The sequence below is a fragment of the Camellia sinensis genome, unplaced genomic scaffold (genome assembly GCF_055761805.1).
Source record: "Camellia sinensis isolate YWXY unplaced genomic scaffold, ASM5576180v1 Unanchor2, whole genome shotgun sequence".
Classification (NCBI taxonomy): Eukaryota; Viridiplantae; Streptophyta; class Magnoliopsida; order Ericales; family Theaceae; genus Camellia; species Camellia sinensis.
Window position 1 is genome coordinate 21,587,574 of NW_028129079.1, and position 19,906 is coordinate 21,607,479.

The window sequence follows — 19,906 nt, forward strand, 5'->3', positions numbered from 1 at the left end:
CCCCATAATGAGGATAATGATATAGGTACACACCAGAACAAGAAAGGACCAAGTTATTATTTTCGGGTGTGTAATTCGGGATATGTTCGTTTTGTAACTGTGTAGGTCAAGTGCCACAGGAAAGTTGAATTGCCTACTTACGACGCCTATTATCTGTGAGTAATAACTTAGTAAAGCTATATTCAACTTTATGTATTTTCTGTATACGAAGTAAGACCTGTTGAAAGAAATGCTATGTTTTATACTATGAATGATTGTCCGATACTAACAAGCATTTATGATGCTATGCTATGATTCAAGTATGTTGCAAGTGATGTATGCCATGATTCAAGTACGTTATAAGTGACATGATGTTATGATTCAAGTATGTTATAAGTTCCCGGACCGGAGGTTTCTATGGAACTGACAAGCTATCTGTACCCGGCTGGAGGTTCCTAAGTAGAACTGACAAGTATACAAGTTCCCAGTCCGGAGGTCCTTATATGGGACTGACAAGTTATCATTACCCGGCCGGAGGTTCTTCTATGGAATTGACAAGTAAAATTTAAGTCACTCTGTGTAAGATCTACTAGTACAGATAAACGTATACAAAAGATTAAGTATGAACTCTGACTTTTGTCTACATGCTCAGAACAAGAATACGAATGTAAATTGTTTTATTTCAACTATGATATTGAGACATCATTCATTATTCACTGGGCCTCCGCTCACTAGTTATTTATTATGTATGTCGGTGAATAGGTTCGTGATCAGGCTTAAGTTGATGCCTAGGGTACTTTTGTGTTGTCAGCCACCCTTCGCGCCTCCCGAGGAGGTTCCAGATCATGTCATGTTTTGTAGCTATGTTAATGTAAATGTTCAAGACTAATCCTTTTGTTTTAAGAACAAGTTCCCCTTTTGTATGTACTTGTTAGTGACGTGTAAATGCTGTACCTATGACGTCACTCGTATGATTATAAAAGTTTAAAATTATCAGTCTCATGTATGTCTGCACAACTCGATGGACTATGTATATTTTATGTATTTACTTCCGTAGCCCCTAACTATATGTTATTATGCTAAGAGGCCTTTGGTAATCCAAAGATTACTGGCCGGTTACGTCGCTAAACCCATAAGGGCGGGTTCGGGTCGTGACACAAATACGACAAAACTCTTCAGGTGTGACAGAGCAAAAAAGGAAATTGAGAGCTTTACTGTTCCAACTTGAGTTTTGATAATCTAATGCGTCCCATTTATCAAGGGGTTTGGGAATATCAACACCATTAATGGTGACAATAGGTTCACTCCACCCATAGATCACATAGTGCCAAACTTTCTCATCGATAGATTTTAAAAACGCTCTCATACGAGCTTTCCAATAAGAATAGTTTGTACCATCAAGTAACGGAGGTCTATGGGTCGAGTTACCTTCATGAATTGAATCCATATCACCAATCACACAAAATCACACTCCTATAGCTTTGGATAAAAACAAAGAGTGACCTGCTCTGATACCAATTGAAAAACCTAAATGATTCGTGATTAGATCAAGATTTAATTATTCCAATTCCCAATCAAATAAAACTCACAATCTAAATCATCAAGCACTTACGAGAGTGATTTAGATTATTGTTTTCGAAAAATAATAAATCAACACAAACGATTTTTACGTGGAAAAACCACAATTGAAACACCTTCAATTATGATAAAAAAAACCACGGGCGAAACGCCACTAATCAATCCACTACTGAAGAAAGAAAGATTACAAAGATAACAAACAAATTACCCAAATACTTCCAATTTGTCTTCAAATCTTCTATATATCTCTCACTGCAACCTTCGTCTCGGAATTGATTAGATTGAAGTTGAATCCACAACTTCTATCGTCGAATCAATGACCACGTATAGTATCAAACTCCTTTGATACTCCACGCTTGAATCGCTGGATTCCACCGAAGAAGAACACTTTTGAATATGAACAATCAATCTCCTTGATGTGTGCTTCTCAAAACATGAGTTTAATAGTCAATCAAATCATCAAGGAAAACTCACAAAAAACTCCAAAAGAAAACCCCAAAAACCTTAAAGTAGATCTCTAAAACGTAATCCTCGTTTTGGACTAAAACAAGTACTTATAGAAAACTGGGCAACGAAGCTCACTCGAGCGAAGACTCTCTCACTCGAGCGAGGAACCAAAAACGCATGTTTTTCTTAAGTGGCCTCACTCGAGCGACGCTACCTGCGCTCAAGCGTCCAATCATCCTCAGGTTTTTTACAGAAGCAGCTTTCGCTCGAGCGAGAACTCCTTCGCTCGAGCAAGCAAGACAAAAAAACTTAGAAAAATTACAACTCGATAAAAACATGTTTGTTCATGAGATTGACAAGACTAAAGGACCTAACACAATAAATAAAATTTAATAAAATAAAATTAAAAAATTGTGCATTCTGTTGTAGTAAAACAAAGTGTATCCAAGAAACTTGTTGTCAAACATGTTGGCTCTTCTGACCAACTTGCTAATATCTTCACTAAGACTCTTTCTTATGCTCGCTTTACTTTCCTTCAACACAAGCTCATGCTTTGTGCCTCCCCTCTTTGCTTACGGGGGCCTGATGAGATAATATCAGCTACACAAGCAGAACAAATAGACGAGGCTCAAGCATTGTAATTCATTAGATGTTAAGCTCAGTTGTATCAAGACTGTTACAACTACTTTCAGTTACATAGTTAGATATAGTATAGCTACATAAAAAACTCTAATATTGTATAAATAGGAAACTCTATACTCAAGATCTATTATCAAAGATATTTTCATTTCCTATACAACTTCTACAGTTAGAAGCTTAGATACAAATGGTTTGCTTTCTCCAAGCTGGAAACAATAAAAGAAAAGCATGACACATTCAAAGTTATATCCAATATGGAAAATTGACATTTGACCAACAAGATTAAAATAATGTTACCTGTACAATAACAAATTTACGCTTGCACTTCTGAACAATTTTCAAGAATGTGTCGCAAGCCATATCCTCAAAGAATTATCACACACAAATTTTAACTTTAGCAATTTACTTTTCTAAGATTAAATGGTAAAAGGGTGGCCATAGATGATGAACAAGACAGGAATGACAATACCCAATTAATGTAACACAAACTCCATATATGATATTAAGAAGGCTATCAAAGCAATTAACTAGAACAATTAAAACAATCTAAACACTCCAAATTTTATAACAAAAACTAGAACATAATTAACAAGTCTAAAATAAGCACATAGATAAGACACATTGTGTGGATTGCATAAGGAGCAAAAGTTATTGCAATGCATACCATTAATATCATAAACAACATCAAAGCCTTCAGCTGAGAGACTGGCTTTCACGAATTCAAAGTCCTTCCCATCTCCTTTCAAGTGCAAGATCTACACTTAGAATACAATATTTCATTCATCAACAAAGAAAAATATGAAACTAATCAAAAAGGCCAATAGAATTTTCCAGTGTATATGCCATAATTAATAACCTTGGAAGAAAAATCAACATAATCCTTCTCTGATTCACCAGGCAATTGTTGGGTAATGGTTGCTTTTCCTCTTGTGAACAGAGTCACCTGCACTATGATATAAAACTTGTTTATTAAAAAGTCAAAGACGTCATCAAATATAAATCTTAGTAATTTGTCAACCCAATTTTAATTGCACACCATAAGGTGGAAAAGATTGTTAAGAAAGTTAAAACAATTGGGAAAAGAAAATCAGTACATCTAAATGTTAAAATGTAAATAGAAGGGTTCATACCTGGTGGCCTTCTTTTACAAGAAGTCTTGACAAAAACACACCAATAAACTGGGTCCCTCCCATTATCAGGATTTTCTTGGCACTTGATGCTGAAACGTGTAACGCTCCTTTTGGTTGCCATACCTTTCTTCTATACTGCATGAGATATGGATATTAATAAATTAAGAAATACATAAATTGCTTGAAACACTGAGTAGGACATGTGCAGTGTGTGTGATTCTCAACTCCTATAACAAAAATAAGCCAGATCTTGCTTTTAGAAGAAGAAAATTTTTCTTCCAAAACCCTGTGACAAATGATGCCTAAATAAACCAACTAATTTGTTTGCTAATGAAACTGATGAGAGGCATTAACTTCATTAAGTTTTTGAATGAATGCACACATTACATAGAACAAACTCATTGTGCTCTTGATAGTCAAAATTATGTATCACTGTCAGTCACCAATCTTAGATCATGATAGGTTTTGCTTTTCTCCTAAATCAAACCAAACCAAACCAAACCAAACTCAACCAAATTAAGCCTTATTTCTCAATCAAGTGGGGTATTTGAATATTTTTTCGTCATTTTTCTTTGTCAAAAGCTATATTCTCAGTTAGATTAAACAAATTCATATCTTTTTTTTTATTATTGCATTCAGTTTCATATGTGGTGATCACATCCATCTTCCTTATGGTTACATCTATAGGTTTTCATTGTACATGACCAAACCATCTGTCCTATTATGCTAATTTTTGTGTCTTTTTTTTTTTTTTCTTTTCTTTTTTAAGGTGCTAAGGTGTTATACTCAATTGCCTGAAGTTGAACTCAACATGTGAAAAAGTGTAGCAATGGTTCATTTGGCTAATATGAGATGCTTAAAATTTGAGCCAATTAACCCCACTTAGTGATTTACCCAAGCATTTCAGTTAAACTCATTTGGGTTCAACAGTTGAAACATTAAATAAAAACACAAAGAGGTATACACAATAGTTCTACCAAACTAGATTGGGAGGAGAGAGAGAGGGGTACCTGAATAGAGGTGTTCAATCTAATGCCATTGAAATTAGAGAGAGAAGAAGAAAGAAGAGAGAGAGAAGGTTGTTATTTTTCTTAGGTTCAATGCAACAAAAATTCTGGTATTGATTAGAGGGAAAGAAGTAGTTTTTGTGGGTGAGTCAATGAACGGAACTCAATGGGAATAGATGCTATGTTTGTTAATGGGTCATGACCAACATCCTCATAGATGGAGTATGGAAAAGAAGGTTGGGACTGGGTCGATTATTAAACTCCAATCAATTCAGCAAGGTCTGTTCATCATCACCAAACGACAATGCTTCAAAAACTAGTGGTTTGATTATTGGGTGTAGTGTGGTTTTGCAGTGAATTAGATGGATAATACACAAGATCTTTGTAATGAAGAGGTTGATGGAGATGGAAGGAACAATTCTTGTTCCACTTCTTCAACATCTGGTGCCTCACAGTTCCGAATGGAGGAAAACAGAGAGAGGAAGGCACAGAGACAAATAGAGAGAGATAGAGAAAGGGCGAAATAGAGGAGATATACCTGGAAGCAACTGTGGTGCTCGTGTAACCCTTGTGGTGGTGCTCGTGTAACAGACGAAGACAAATCGACAGAAATGAGGGCAGAGGCGAGAGTGAGAGAGAGAAAGTCACAGAGGGATGAGGCGAGAATAAGAGAGACAGTGACACAGAGGCATAAATGAGAGTGAGACAGATCGACCTTGGACTTTTAATTTCTTAGGTTTAGTTTTTTCCCGACCAGTGTCTATTAGTCGCCAAAACAAAATAAAACTAGTTTTTCCCGACAAATTGAATAATTTAGTTGCTAATTGTTTTAGGAATCCATCCAAAAGGGTGATTGTATAACATACAACAAAACACTACAAACACTATAAACTAATCCAAAGATGGAGAATCTTCTTGAAGACTTTTCATGATACCTAGCATTATTGAATTGGGAATCCTTCCTCCAAAACTTAATTACAATTGCTGACCAAATAGTTTAGTCAGTAGAAGTTAAATAAATAGCGACTAAATTATTCTTAGTAGCTGAAGATTGTACATTTAGGGACCAAAATTTTTTTTGTAGCCTAAAATCCTATTTGCAACGACTAAACTTAAATTAGTCGCCAAAAGTAACATCTTTAGCTACTAAATTATTTTTAGTAGCTAAAGATTGTACATGTAGGGACCAAGATTTTTTTTGTTGTAGCCCAAAATCCTATTTTCAATGACTAAACTTAAATTAGTCGCCAAAAGTAACATCAATATCGACTAAATTATTCTTAGTAGCTGAAAATAGAACCTTTCCTGACCAAATTTCTTTTAGTAGCTAAAGTGCCTATCTTTGGCGAATAAATTTATTTTGGTAGCTAGAGTGTGTGTCTTTGGCGACTGAATTGGTTTTAGTCAGCATTTTTAGTCACCGAATGTGTAAATTCCTGTAGTGCCTTATTTCAAAGCATTTTGAACAACACTACCATATCATATGAACGTTATAACTAAAGAAAAAAAATGGTATAATTTTATACATTTTGAGTTATAACTAATAATTTTTTTTTTTTTTAAAAAGTCATAACCAAACATCACATGAGGAATAACCAAAGATCAGATGAATCATAACTAAAATATTGTCATGATTAAAGGAGAAAATTAGTCATAACTAAATAAAAAAATGACATAATTAGGGGTTGCATATGATACACCATTTTCAAGAAGTGTGTATATTAGAATTTTCCTACATTTAAAGTAGAACACAAAAAATCTATCACATAATAATACACATAAATGAATAAGATTTTGGAAAATTTACTTATAAATATCATATTGAGGAATGATAATCCGATTAGTCCCAAGAGTTTTCTTATAGACCAATTAGTCCCATTGACTTTGAAAATGTAGATTTAATATATTATTTGAAAAGTAAATTTACGGTTATACCCTTATTTCTATTATGTATGTTTTTTTTTTTTTTTTTTTTTTGGGTGCTAGAAAGGTAAGATACATAACCTATGATAATCAAATTTAGAATGAATTTTTATATGAGAATCTTTTTTATTTGGAATGACTTAAAATATGAAAATTTTCAAACATTCCAAAAAGATTTCAAAAGGAGTATAAAAAGTTCTTAGTAAACTTTGAGCAAATGTATAATTTCAATATGTAACACTTCAATGTAGCACTAAAAAAAAACTCTTTAATATAACACTCCAATGTAATATTGAATTCACCCATGGGAAGCCAACCAACCAAGTCAAGAATGGTAGCCACCATGGTTGACAATGGGTTGGCAAGCCACCATTGTTGAATTGAAGAGAAGCCACCATTGTTGACCATCATAGGGGTAGGTGGTGACCAATCACACCTCTCCTCCAATGTGTATAAATGGAGGTTGAGAGGAGAGTTGAAAATGTGAGCAAACCGTGAGAACCAAGAACAACGAAGAGTGAGAGATATGAGGCGGAGAGACCGTCTCTCTCGGTGTGAGCGAGGGAGACGGGAGAGTGGCTGAGTGAGGAGAATGTGAGCTCCTCCTCTATTATAATCTTTCTGTAATCTCTCCATTGTTATAGTGATAACCAGTTGCTCTCCCGTGGACGTAGGCTTTAACGCCGAACCACATTAAATATGGTGTCTCCTTCTGTGTGGGTGTATTTTTCTGCTTGCTATGATTTCTATAAGGTCTTGGGCGGGATCCCAAATCCCAATAAGTGGTATCAGAGCCTCGTTGATGGTGTTTCGGAACAAAAACAGTGTGTTGTTCGAAACTGCCCAAAAATTGAATTACTCGAAATCCAATTTTGAGTATACCAGGAGCAAGGGCTCGACGAGAGGAGTCCAAATATGCAAAACAGAGCCCCAGAAAAGCCCGGACGCGCTCTCACGCGCCACCTGAAGAAGGCGTGTGAGGCCCAGTCACAGCACGCGCCTCCACGCGCCGAGAAGGTAGCGGTGCGTCGGCACAGTCGTGTAAAAGCGCCTCACGCGCGGCGCAAGGAAGAAGGCGACTAAGGGGGAGCGCGTGCACGCCACGTCAGCAGGCCGCGTCATCGACACGTGGCGCCTCGTCAGCAAGGCTGCCACGTGGCTACCATGTCACAGGCCCAGTCAGCGCCACGTCATCTGCCACGTCAGCATGTAAAGGAGAAATCCAGTGGTGCGCGGCTAAGGTGTGCCACAGGTGAAAGGATCTAGTGCTTCGCGGCTAAGGTGTAGCCGCAGATCTGAGGCGTACAAAATGTTTTGGCTTGATCTAAGCCATTCGGAGTCCGTTTCTAGCGATCCAATAGTTCTTTCCAACTATTTGGAGTATTCTGGACACATCCGTACGGTCAGATTTTGGAATCGAAGTTTCTGTAAAAGGAAGGCAGATTAAAGTGGCAGACGACATTAGGTACAGCAGACGGAATATTCTGTTGGTATACGGAATATTCCTTGAACTTCTGAAAATTGTAATTTGGCCCAGAATTTTTTGTAAATTGTGGTGTGGCCCAACTTTTGGGGAAATTTTTCAGTGAGTTCCCCAGAAGTGCAGCAAAGGTTGGTCCTAGCTAAATGGACTACTCTGGACGCAACCGCGAGGTCAGAATAGTGAAATTCTGAACGGTTTTTGAAAGATTGTCAAAACATGGGAGTTTGCCATCTTCAATAGCCAAAGGAAGGTTGCTGGATATTGTGGAACGCTGCGGATTCACTGAAGAGGTTAGAATGGATAGATTCTGACCAGATTGGACAACCAGATACAGATCGAAATAGATCATTGGAGACCAAAGGAGATCAGGCTTGATCAAATAGCAAATTCAAGGGAGATTAGATGAACTGCACATGATTATCTCAAAATCAACAATGTCTAGGAAAGTTCTGTCAAAAAGACACTGTCTAAGGAGACTGGTTCTTAAGTGGGACCGGTTGTGACCCCACCAGTCTTTCCTGGGAACTTTCCTAGTTGTTAATGTGATCGGAAGATCTAGTTCAATCAAAAGTCCACTTCATCAGATAGATGATTTGGCAACGAGTACATGCTCAGGGAAATATTGTGGCTGTTGGAGCTACTGTATATGAGTAGATACTAATGGTATGTGGACGTGTAGAACAATAGTTGCAGAGGAGCATACTAAGCGCAGAAGCACAAATGCAGACGTGCAGCAGTGCAAGGATACGCCAGAGTGTCGTACAGAGGCGTGAGAAGAGTGTGCAGTAACGGGTTGTTGAAAGTTCACAGGAACTTCCAGACTGAGAAATTAAGACGGGTAAAATGCAAGAGTGCGTGCCAAAGAGTGGAAAGTTTTTTTTCTCTATGGTGGTTTCTCTAGTTCCATGGCAGCGGGGGATAAAGTTGATGCGGATCTCTCAAGCAAGCTCGATGCAGGGAGACCAGAAGCCATGGGTACGAGCACTATGCAAGGAAGTGCATAGCTGATGATGCTTTGACAGATGGAGCTATTGTCAACCATCAATCTACTGGACAACAAATCAAGGATTGAAAAGACATAGACAACAAGCATATGTGGAAACGCTAGAAGGTTGTTTAGAAGTGCATAGGGCAAAGGCTAATAGTTCAGAGGAAAAACTCCGAGCAAAAAAAACCGAGGACGTTAATGAACAACTAGTTTTCTATTGCTCCAATGACTTGTCCTGCAAGATAAGGCATGACAGTCAAGGGCATCCCAGCAGGGAGTGCAGGACATCCAATCAGGGGGTGTCGGATATCTCGGTTGCGCAAGTTCAAGCATAGCAGGTGTAGACATCCGAGACAGGAAACGTGAAAGAGATCTGTGGGAGATAGGAGCAGAGGCTCTCTCCAAATCAGAGAGTGGTGTGAGTTGAGTTGAGGATGTAGGATTCCCTCCTCCTCTTGTATCTCTGGGTATTATCTTTAGCTTTCAGGGGATGCGACGTCTCAGCGAGGAGATGCAGACTATGCTGAAATTTGGGCGTAACAAGATTAGCATCAGTATGTGCTGTGGATCACCTTACATGGATGAAGGGGGTGATTTGTTAAATTCACCCATGGAAAGCCAACCAACCAAGTCAAGAATGGTAGCCACCATGGTTGACAATGGGTTAGCAAGAAATGGGTTGGCAAGCCACCATTGTTGAATTGAGGAGAAGCCACCATTGTTGACCATCATAGGGGTAGGTGGTGACCAATCACACCTCTCCTCCAATGTGTATAAATGGAGGTTGAGAGGAGAGTTGAAAATGTGAGCAAACCGTGAGAACCAAGAACAACAAAAAGTGAGAGATGTGAGGCGGAGAGACTGTCTCTTTCGGTGTGAGCAAAGGAGACGGGAGAGTGGCTGAGTGAGGAGAGTGTGAGCTCTTCCTCTATTATAATCTTTCTGTAATCTCTCCATTGTTATAGTGATAACTGGTTGCTCTCCCGTGGACGTAGGCTTTAACGCCGAACCACGTTAAATATGGTGTCTCATTTCTGTGTGGGTGTGTTTTTCTGCTTGCTATGATTTCTATAAGGTCATGGGCGGGATCCCAAATCCCAACATGTAATACACACAAAAAATTCTTTAGTGCATTTTTTCGAAACGTAATATTTCAATGTAACACTCCAAAAAAAAATGTAGGATTCTTCAAACCATTTCAAAAGGGTGTGGAATTGTTCAAACTATTACAAAAATAGTACAAAAATTCCTTAGTAAGCTTTGGGTAAATGTATAATTTCAAACTGTGAGTGTTATGTTTGAAAAAAGTACATTAAGTAGCTTTTTAATGTTTTTATGTGTGTTATATTGGAGTATTACATTTGAGATTACATTGATTGGAGTGTTACGTTTGGAAAAAAATATACTAAGGAATTATCTTTTGCGTGTTACATTCAAGTGTGTTACATTGGAGTGTTATATTTAGAAAAAGCTTGGAGTGTTAAGTTGTTACGTTTGGAAAAAATACACTAAAGAGTTTTTTAGTGTGTTACATTGGAGTTTTACGTTCTTATTCGCAACATGAGATTTATTCCAGAAAGAGGAAAAATCCATCTTATTTGCAACATGGGATTTATTCCAGAAAGAGGGAAAATCCAGAACCTCTACAGTGGGAAAATTATTTCCACACACCTACTTATTTTAATGCACACACTTAATGAAATATTATTTTAATGATAATTATAACTTAAAATAAAATGACTATAATGGATATCAAAACACACCCTTAATATTGAATTTAAATTTTCTTTGTACACATATTTGTAGACGTCCCCGAACGTCTCGGGAGGGAAATCCCCCCGTTCTATTCTTTATGGGCTCACTACAGTTCAGGACTCTCAAATTGTCTCGGTTCTTAATCTGAACCAAAGAGTCCAAATCCGGCAAATCGTTTTGGAAAACAGATTTTTGTAAAGAAGTGCCAAACATGGACTGCTTTGCCAGATACAAAGTTGCCACCTAAATATTTTATTTTGAGGGAATTTAGGAAATCCTGACTCGTTTGCCTAAGGCCACGTGTCCGTCATCACCAAAGTTGCCTCGGCTCGGGAACTTGGGTACGATTGGGGAAGGTTAGCTATGAGCACCCCCTCTCGCCCGATCAAAGATCGGCCTCTACTAAACATGATATCTAGTTTTGAAAACATTATGCATTCTTATTCCGGTTATTAGCCTAATCTTTACTATGTGATGCGCACAACACAAAAGTATAGACTAGATCGCCTAATTTGGAACGAAGCATTGCATATCCATTTGTTCGGAAAATAGTTTGGCATTTGCTACTCGCAAGTAGGCTAAAATACGGATTTCAACGAGTTATTCCAACTTGAGCAATCCAACCTTCACCCACAGGCATTCAGGCAGATATATCATATAAGCAATTAGCCTCATGGTAAGCATGTTGTTATGTTAACATTCACACTCATGCGAGATGCTAAAGCATAAATACTTACAACGTACTCCGAGCCAAAACAAAGAACATGTTAACAATCAAATGCATGATCCAAGTCCATGTTAAGTAGCTAATGCATCGCATACAAAATGTAACTAGAATAGGCTCGGCTAATCCTAGGATGGCATGTGGAATGCAACAAGTAACATGTATTCAAGTTAGATTTGAAATACTATGCAGTTAGCATGATGCGCCGAGGTCGGTGCATGCGATACTGATAAATGAATGCACGCATGCATAGCATAAGGTATGCTAATTTAAATATGCCCTAATACTAACCATCAAAGCAAGTAAGTAAAAAGGAGAAAGAAGTGGGGATTGGAAGACATGCACACATGCACCCACACTTATTACAAATTCGTCCTCGCTCGGAGGAACAAAAAGAATATACAAATTAATTAACCTACAAGCTAATTAATTATTATAGACCACTTAACTAATTAACAAACCAATTAAGCTAAGAAAAGTAGTAAAAGGCCTTAGGAAGAGGGTCCAAAGCGCGCGTACTTGGGTTTGCTCGGAAATCCGTTGCCATGCACAAGTTTGCCTCTGTTTTTCCTGCTCTACTCCTCTGGAAATTGCACAACTCCCAAGGTATGCTCCATGGACACTGTGGATCACCACCGGCTAAGAGAAATCATCACCGGCCATAGCAGGATGGTCATCGACCATTTGTTGAGCTCTCGGCCATCCATATTTGGTCGGTCGGCAGTATAGATGGCCGGCCGGCCAAAGCTTCCTGTAGAGGCCTGTTTTGACAGCAGCAGAGGGCAAAACATGGCATGGCAATGCATTTCAAGCAATGTGTGCACCAACCACACTCCTTATCATGTTCATGACTCAAAATGGGATGGTACTCGATTCTCGGACCACCAATCGCGCATTCCAATGCGTGATGGCCCAAGAAATCAAGTTGTGCATTTTGATTTCAAATGTAATGCAAACCAAATAAACAAATGGCCCAACCTCTATCATACTCAACTCAAGAGGCAAAGCATGCATGTCAATGCAATGCAACCTAGGCATGTAAGCTAGTATGCAACATGACAATGCAAACAAGCACACAAGGCATAAAGCATCAATGCTAACCAACGATCATACAAGATGCAATACAGATGTTCAAGCACACAAACAAGCATGTGATGGGCCAAGTATGCAACAACATACAAGGTTAATGGACATGCCAGACATGATGCAATCAAAGCATGCAAAGTGTAAGACATGTAACAACATGTAAAGAGTGGACTTAGACTAATTTGGGCAGCTCTATACTAGGCCCAAAACAGTGGCCAACATGCTATGGAAATGAAGGACAAATGCACATGCACACATGCATGCAAATGGACCAACACTTAGGCACATAAAGACAACTTTTAAGCACACTTAAAAGAGGAACAACATGGGCATATGGTATGCATGATAAACTTGGAAAACATGTGGACGATGATGCCAAATCAAATTGTCAATGCAAGCAAGACATGCAACCAAACCCAAGGACTTAAACCATGGCCATATGACATATGAAGCAAATGACCAAAATGAATCAAAACAGTCCTAAATCATGCAAAAGTAAGCCCCAAAAACCACTTAGATGGCATCTAAATGACCTAATCCTAGAGGCATACACAATAGTACAAACATGGGGCATGAAACACCAACCTCTTAACACATTAAAGGGGCATCAAATGCAAGCATACAAGCATACCATGAGGACTGAAATGGCATGGCAAATGGTTCCAAACCACTGAAACAAAGCAAGTAAAGCATGCTCCACACTCACACACTCAAGGCTAACAAGCCAAAATGCAAGGTGGCTATACTAAGCATGTCATGGTCGACCAAAACAACCAAAAACAGAACTTGAGCATGCTAAAATAAGCACAAAATCTTCACAAAGGTTGGCCAAAACAAGTAAGCATAATAGGCTAAATGCTAGACACCTGTTAAGGCAAATCATGGCATTACAAGACATGTATGTAAGGCAAGCATGGTGTGTCTAAACCAAGTAAAAATAGAGGTAATATATGGCAAAATACTACCAAATAACACTTAAGACATGGCCAACATGCACTTAAAAATGATGCTCACACATGAGGCTATAATGACACATATTGAAGGCAACAAGGAGAGGGGGTGGCCCTCTCCCTCTTAGGACCTTAAAGCACCATCCCCACCACTGAAATCCCTCAAGATTTCAGTGGTGAGAAGGCCTAAATAAGGTGGTCCCGGAGCTCACCAAAATAGCACAAAATGGGGGCCAAACAAGGCCTAAGGGGGGTCAAACAACCCCAAAGCTCAAAGCAACCTTAAACAACTATTTTAAGTAAGTAAAAACAAGACTTTTATGTGTTATACACTAAGCTCAAAAATAGATTCAAGGTAGGCAAAAAGACTATGCAAAAATGGGGTATCTAAAGGTGAAGTTCTTACCCTTGTAGACCCCTTCAAGAACAGCACTCCAGCTGCTTTCTTCTGATCAAAACCAGCTCAAAACTTGAAGAACAAACCCTCAACACCTCCAAAGTCGAAGTATGGTGTAATACTATGTGTTCTAGTGCAAAACTAAGAACAAATTACACTTTTAGGCCCTCAAACACACACAAATCAAGAGAGAGAGGGAGATATAGAGAGAGAAGGTGATATATATCAGAGATATATGTAATTAGGTCTGGTTTTGCTCAACCTCCTCAAAGGAGAGGGAGGGTCTCCTTATATAGACAAGGCAATGGTGCTAAGCTTCTTAGAGAAGCTAATCTAAAGGGATCAAGGCTTCTCAAAGAAGCTAAGGCAAAGGGGCCAAGGCTTCCTGAGGAAGCTGAGACAGGGTTCAAGCTTCTTGAGGAAGCTAAGACAAAGGTCCAAGCTTCCTCAAGAAGCTAGACCAAAAGGGTGCAAAAGGTGCAAGTTCCTCCATACAGCTGTATGGATGACAAGTCCGTGCACTCCAGCTAGCACAGCTGGCATGCACTATGCCTGAAAGAGGCATAAAGGTGGTATTGGCCAGAAAAGGAGACCATCGGCCAAATAAATGGTCGACCGACCACACAAAGTGCCGACCGGCCATCACCAATAGCCGGTGGCAAGGAAACAAGGCTGGTGGCCTCAAGCCATGGCCGGTGAGGTGTGGGGATGGCCAACAAGCCATTCCCTGCCCTTTGAAAGCAAAACACAAGTGTTTGGTGCAAAACCAAACACAAAACAGTCGAGTCGAGAGGTCCTAAGGCAAGGCGCGTAGCCGAGACCTCCGGGAACTCAAGACGAACACAAACATGGGTGATCACCAAGTGTTCAAACGGTGACGTCCAAGTCTTGAGAACGGTCAAAAATGGGGTGTCTACAATATTTAAAAATAAAAAATCTCAATGCACATTTTTTGAGTAAAAAAAAATCCTAATTTAGATAGAGAGAGAAGCCATTGAAATCCATGGAACCATCTTAAAATCAGAGGGATTATTTTGTTACCATGAACTAAGAAATTCCCAATTCCATTTCCAATTCAAAGTTCATCTTTTTCACAACCTCCAATTCCATCTTTAGATTCTCAATCACTTGCATCAATTGTAATTCTCTGTTGATTTCCACATTCTCTCCTCCACTGATCATATCAATCGTATTTCATCACCTTTTGCCTTTGATCATCCAAACTCTTCTTCAGAAACATCAAACTCCCTATCATCACCTCCCTATCCATTGATTTACCACCACTACCAATCTCACCTTTACCTATTTGGGTCTGTAAATCCAATTTCTCTAACTTTCCTCCCTTTTTCTTGAATGATAGTTTTGCCGCTAAATCAGACTTGTTTCACAATATTATCATCTTGATTACTCCCTAGAAAAACAAGGTCTAGTTCAAACACATATTCATTGAAGTTCCACCCACTAATTCTCCATTTCACAGTCACACCACCGATTAAAAACTCTAAGTTGCCTTAAATTGAAATAAGTTCTAAATCGTTGGTATATAATTTTGAACAAATGTATGGAAAAAGGGTTGAGGTGGTGTGTGTACAAGTATATGAGTTAAAGGTATGATTGGAACATTTAATGTGTTGAATGAGAACAATAACTCATAATCAAATTACTAAATGTGTGCACTGATAAATGATGTACACTGAGATAAGTGAATGTGTGGAAATAGAATTACCCTCTATAGTGCAGATTGTCCAAATTTGAAATTTCATATTTAAATAAACCCATTTTTATTCCTCAAAAATTAAACCTAAATGTGTAAATGACTACCATTTTGTATAATTTCCCTTTGAATGGGACTTTTAGATTCATAAGAAAAAATAAAGGACTAAATAATTCACAAGATCATATTTTGGGATTTATTGGTGCTTCACCCTAAGATTTTATGTGATAATACACATAAATTAATAAGATTTTATAGAGTTATTAGAATGGTCTATTTTTTATAAAAAAAATCTTAGTCATATGTAACTGATTCCGTGACCAGTTTCTCGGTCTATAGATTTATTTATTGCGTTTGGTTTCAATTTTCTAGAAATTAAATTTTTATTTTTTGTGTTTTTCTATTTTTAGTGAATATTTTTAAAATTTTAAACAATTTTTAAAACTTTTTTAGATACATTTGTAAAAAAAATATTTTAAAAATTAATAAATATACAAAAATACAAAAATGTACTGAATTTTCGTATTTTTTTATATTTAATGAATTTATAAAATATTTTTTTTACAAATATTATATATTTTAAGTGTATTTATATTAGGTGTATCTAAAAATTAAAAAAATATTACTTAAAATATTAAAAAAGTCAATAAAAAAAATATGAAAAATAAAAAAATTTAAATTTCTGGAAGGTAAATCCTGAAAAAACCAAATAAGTTGATTTATTTTGAAGAACTCGAAACAAAATGTTTTGGGATAAATAATATGTATTTGGAAAAATCTTATCTACATTAATGTGGTGGAAGTCTCACATCCACATTGGTATGGACCAAACACGATCTTGTGAGTAATTAGTAATTTACTATGCAATTTATTAGAATTTTTTTAAGTTTTGTTCTTGATGAAGTTGCCATTTGAGGTCATTTTAAATTTGCTTCTTTTGGACCTGATTTCAATTCAGATAGCCGTGCAAGATGGTGTCTAATTAGGCCAACAATTTCGATGAAGTCTTAGGTGAGAGAGTACTTGCAGGTCCTAAGCTGTACTTGAAAAAGACTCTTGTGAACTGAAAATCAACATGCCTAGCATTCAAAGCTATTCACTCTTTTTCAACAAAAAAATTAAAAAAAAAAAAAAAAAAAAGAGCTATTCACTCATTATCACCGACGGAGCCAGGAAATTAGGTTTGAAGGATATTTATTAATTATAATTTTTTATTTTAAAAAAATTATGAGTAATATTAAGATAATTATAATTTTATGAGATAAATTTAAACATAAAAAATTATATATTCATTATTACTAAGAACAAATCAAAATTCTATAATTGTGTGGAATAGCTCGGTGTGGGATGATGATGTAAATTTATAATTTTAGCACAAAAAATTATGAATCAAAATTCCTAATTTTAAAAAATAAAAACATATCATTTATAGGACACACTTTTCAAATTATTTAGGAAACCTACTTTTTGAAATCGCATTTTAAAAATACGATTTTGAAATTGAAATTACTTTTTCAATATACAATTTCATCTTGAAATCACAGGTTGAAAATGCAATTTATGATGACATGATGAAATCGCATGTTCTATGTGAAATTCCATATTGAAAATTCAATTTCAATTTCAAAATCGCATTTTCAAAATGCGATTTCAAAAACAGGTTAGTTTTCCAAATAGTTTGAAAAATAGGACAATTCTCTAAATAGTTTTTTTTTAGAATATTAAAAAAAAAAACTCTCATTTATAGCACAAATTATTATAAAATCTATTTAATTTTTATTTGATAGAAAAATATTAAAGATATGACATTGCTTATAAATGATGTGTTTTGAATGAAAATTATTAAACAGTCTCAGAGTACCATATAGCGTTATCTACATGATGCTCAAAGCATAGAAAATCACAAATCACACTAAGTGGTATGTCAACTACTTGAAAATAATGAGTTCATTATATCCAATTTAAAATATTTTTCGCTACACTATTGATTTAAACTACTATAGAAATAATACCACATAGTCAGTGGCGGAGCTAAAAAATTAAATCAGAGGGGACACTTATTAATTATAATATTGAATTTTTTTTCAAAAATATTTCACATAAATTTTTACGATTGACTTTGAGAAAGATCAAAAAAATGATGTTATTTGTAACTAATGTATCATGGACAATACAAAAAAAGTTATGAATATAAGCCTTAAAATAAATTATATAATAATAAAGTAATTTTTTATATAAAATTTGAGTAAAAAATCAATATAATTGTAATACTACATTACCATTAATATGTGATATCAGCAACCAATAATAAAGAAACACATGGAGAGTGAACCTCACAAGTTAAATGTAACTAACAATCTAATAAATTATATATCTTTATAATAAGATTAATTATGCTTAATAATAATAGATATCACCATTACATTAAAAAAATTATAAATTTTTCATAGATAATAATATAACTTATCGTAATCTTTTAATTTTCAATCAAAACAATCATTATAGTTCTCATAATTTTAAAAATGTCATTGACATTTCACTCTAAATAATGTTTTTATAATTTAAAAAAAAATATTTTCTTTATATTTGGTAAAAAATAAAACAAAAAAAAAAAAGACCAAAACCCAGGGGGGCATGTGACCCCTTGGCTCCTCTTTATCTCCGCTCCTGCACATAATGTTCCTAAAGTATCAAATAACTACTTATTGTGAACAATATAATAAATTCTTAGCCAAAAAACATGTTAAGAAAAAAAGAGAACACATTTTATACATAACAATAATAAAAAAAAAAATCAAAATTGAAGGGGGCACGTGACCTCCCTCGCCCTATGCAGCCTCCGCCCTGCACCCAATAATGGATTTTCAGTGGTTAGTAGCCATGAAACAGCACCAGCAACAGAGCTGAATCTTTCTTGATTACTTCGTTTATTTATTTTGTGATCTAAAACCTAATGCCCTGTTTTGCATACCCTTTGATGCAATGATTGTCGTCCAACCTCAACAAACCTGCCCAAGACGCGTATGTACTCAAAGATATAATTAAATTCACATGGTTTGCTGCCCATGAATCCCAACACACAATAAAAGCTTCATCAAATGGTGTTTCTGAAGTACCCTGCATAGCAAACTCAACGTTGTCCTTTGGGCCATAAATTAGTAATAAACCACTTTATGAAAATTTCCATATAATTTGGTAGGACATGGACTTGAGTCTCTAGGGCAATGCTTGGGGTGAGACTCTTTATTGATATATCTTACGTTAGTCTATGGCTTAAGTCTATCTTGAAAAAGAATGTAAATTCCTCATGTTGTGAATCACCTATATGCTTTTCCTCGCATTGTTAGGTCCATTTAGCCCCTCTTGTTCGGCTCCCAATGGGTAGGGGCTTGCTCCTGTGGCTGCCCTCTAAAGATAATTGGTATATGTTGGTTTCTCCCCTCTATCCTTTTCATCTTACAATTTACCTTTTCTTATCCTTCCTCTTTTCGGGTTAATTGCACAAGACTTAATGGACATGCCAATTGTTAGGTTTGTGAAGCCTAATTAATACTGGATCCAACTCTGCAGCGAGTTGGCAGGAGTTGGACGAAGACTATACTTCGAAGATGGATTTTATTAAGGGTATTACTAATAATTTGTTAATAAAAACCCTAACATATATATTATTGTTGTCTATCCAAACAATCGCATTGTATTCATCTCTTATTTTCGTTTAATAAAATAATCTTGTTGGACCACCTAAATTTGTGTGGTGCTTTTCTTATATGTGATCGATTCATGTTGCTTTTGTGTGTGGTTTATTCCGCAACCGTACACATTTTTAGTACAACTAATCACATAGTATGAGTCCCAACATAAAAGTAAAAAAATAAAAACAACAGCAACCATTGTTTCTCAAAGCTTTGTATATAAATAGTTCATACCACTCAACACATCAACACCTTTTCAGTGTTTTAAGACCCAAATCTCCTTTCATGTTGTTCCTTCTAAACTCTTGTCTCCCCACCCCCCCCCCCCCCCCCCCCCCAAAAAAAAAAAAAAAAAAGAAAAAAAAGAAAAGAAGGAAAAACAGTGTGATCATAAGCCCCAAGAAGCTCACGAAA

The 19,906-nt window shown here is 36.4% G+C and overlaps 1 long non-coding RNA gene across 1 annotated transcript; it reads right to left on the reverse strand.

Annotated features, from left to right (window-relative positions):
• Positions 1 to 3,462: 3,462 nt before the first annotated feature.
• On the reverse strand, positions 3,463 to 4,857 carry LOC145815379 (uncharacterized). The gene is made up of 3 exons (XR_014358318.1): positions 4,784 to 4,857; positions 3,774 to 3,908; positions 3,463 to 3,586 (listed from the first exon to the last, which is right to left on the reverse strand). It is a non-coding gene; the product is annotated as an uncharacterized LOC145815379 (long non-coding RNA).
• Between the last annotated feature and the right edge of the window lie 15,049 nt (positions 4,858 to 19,906).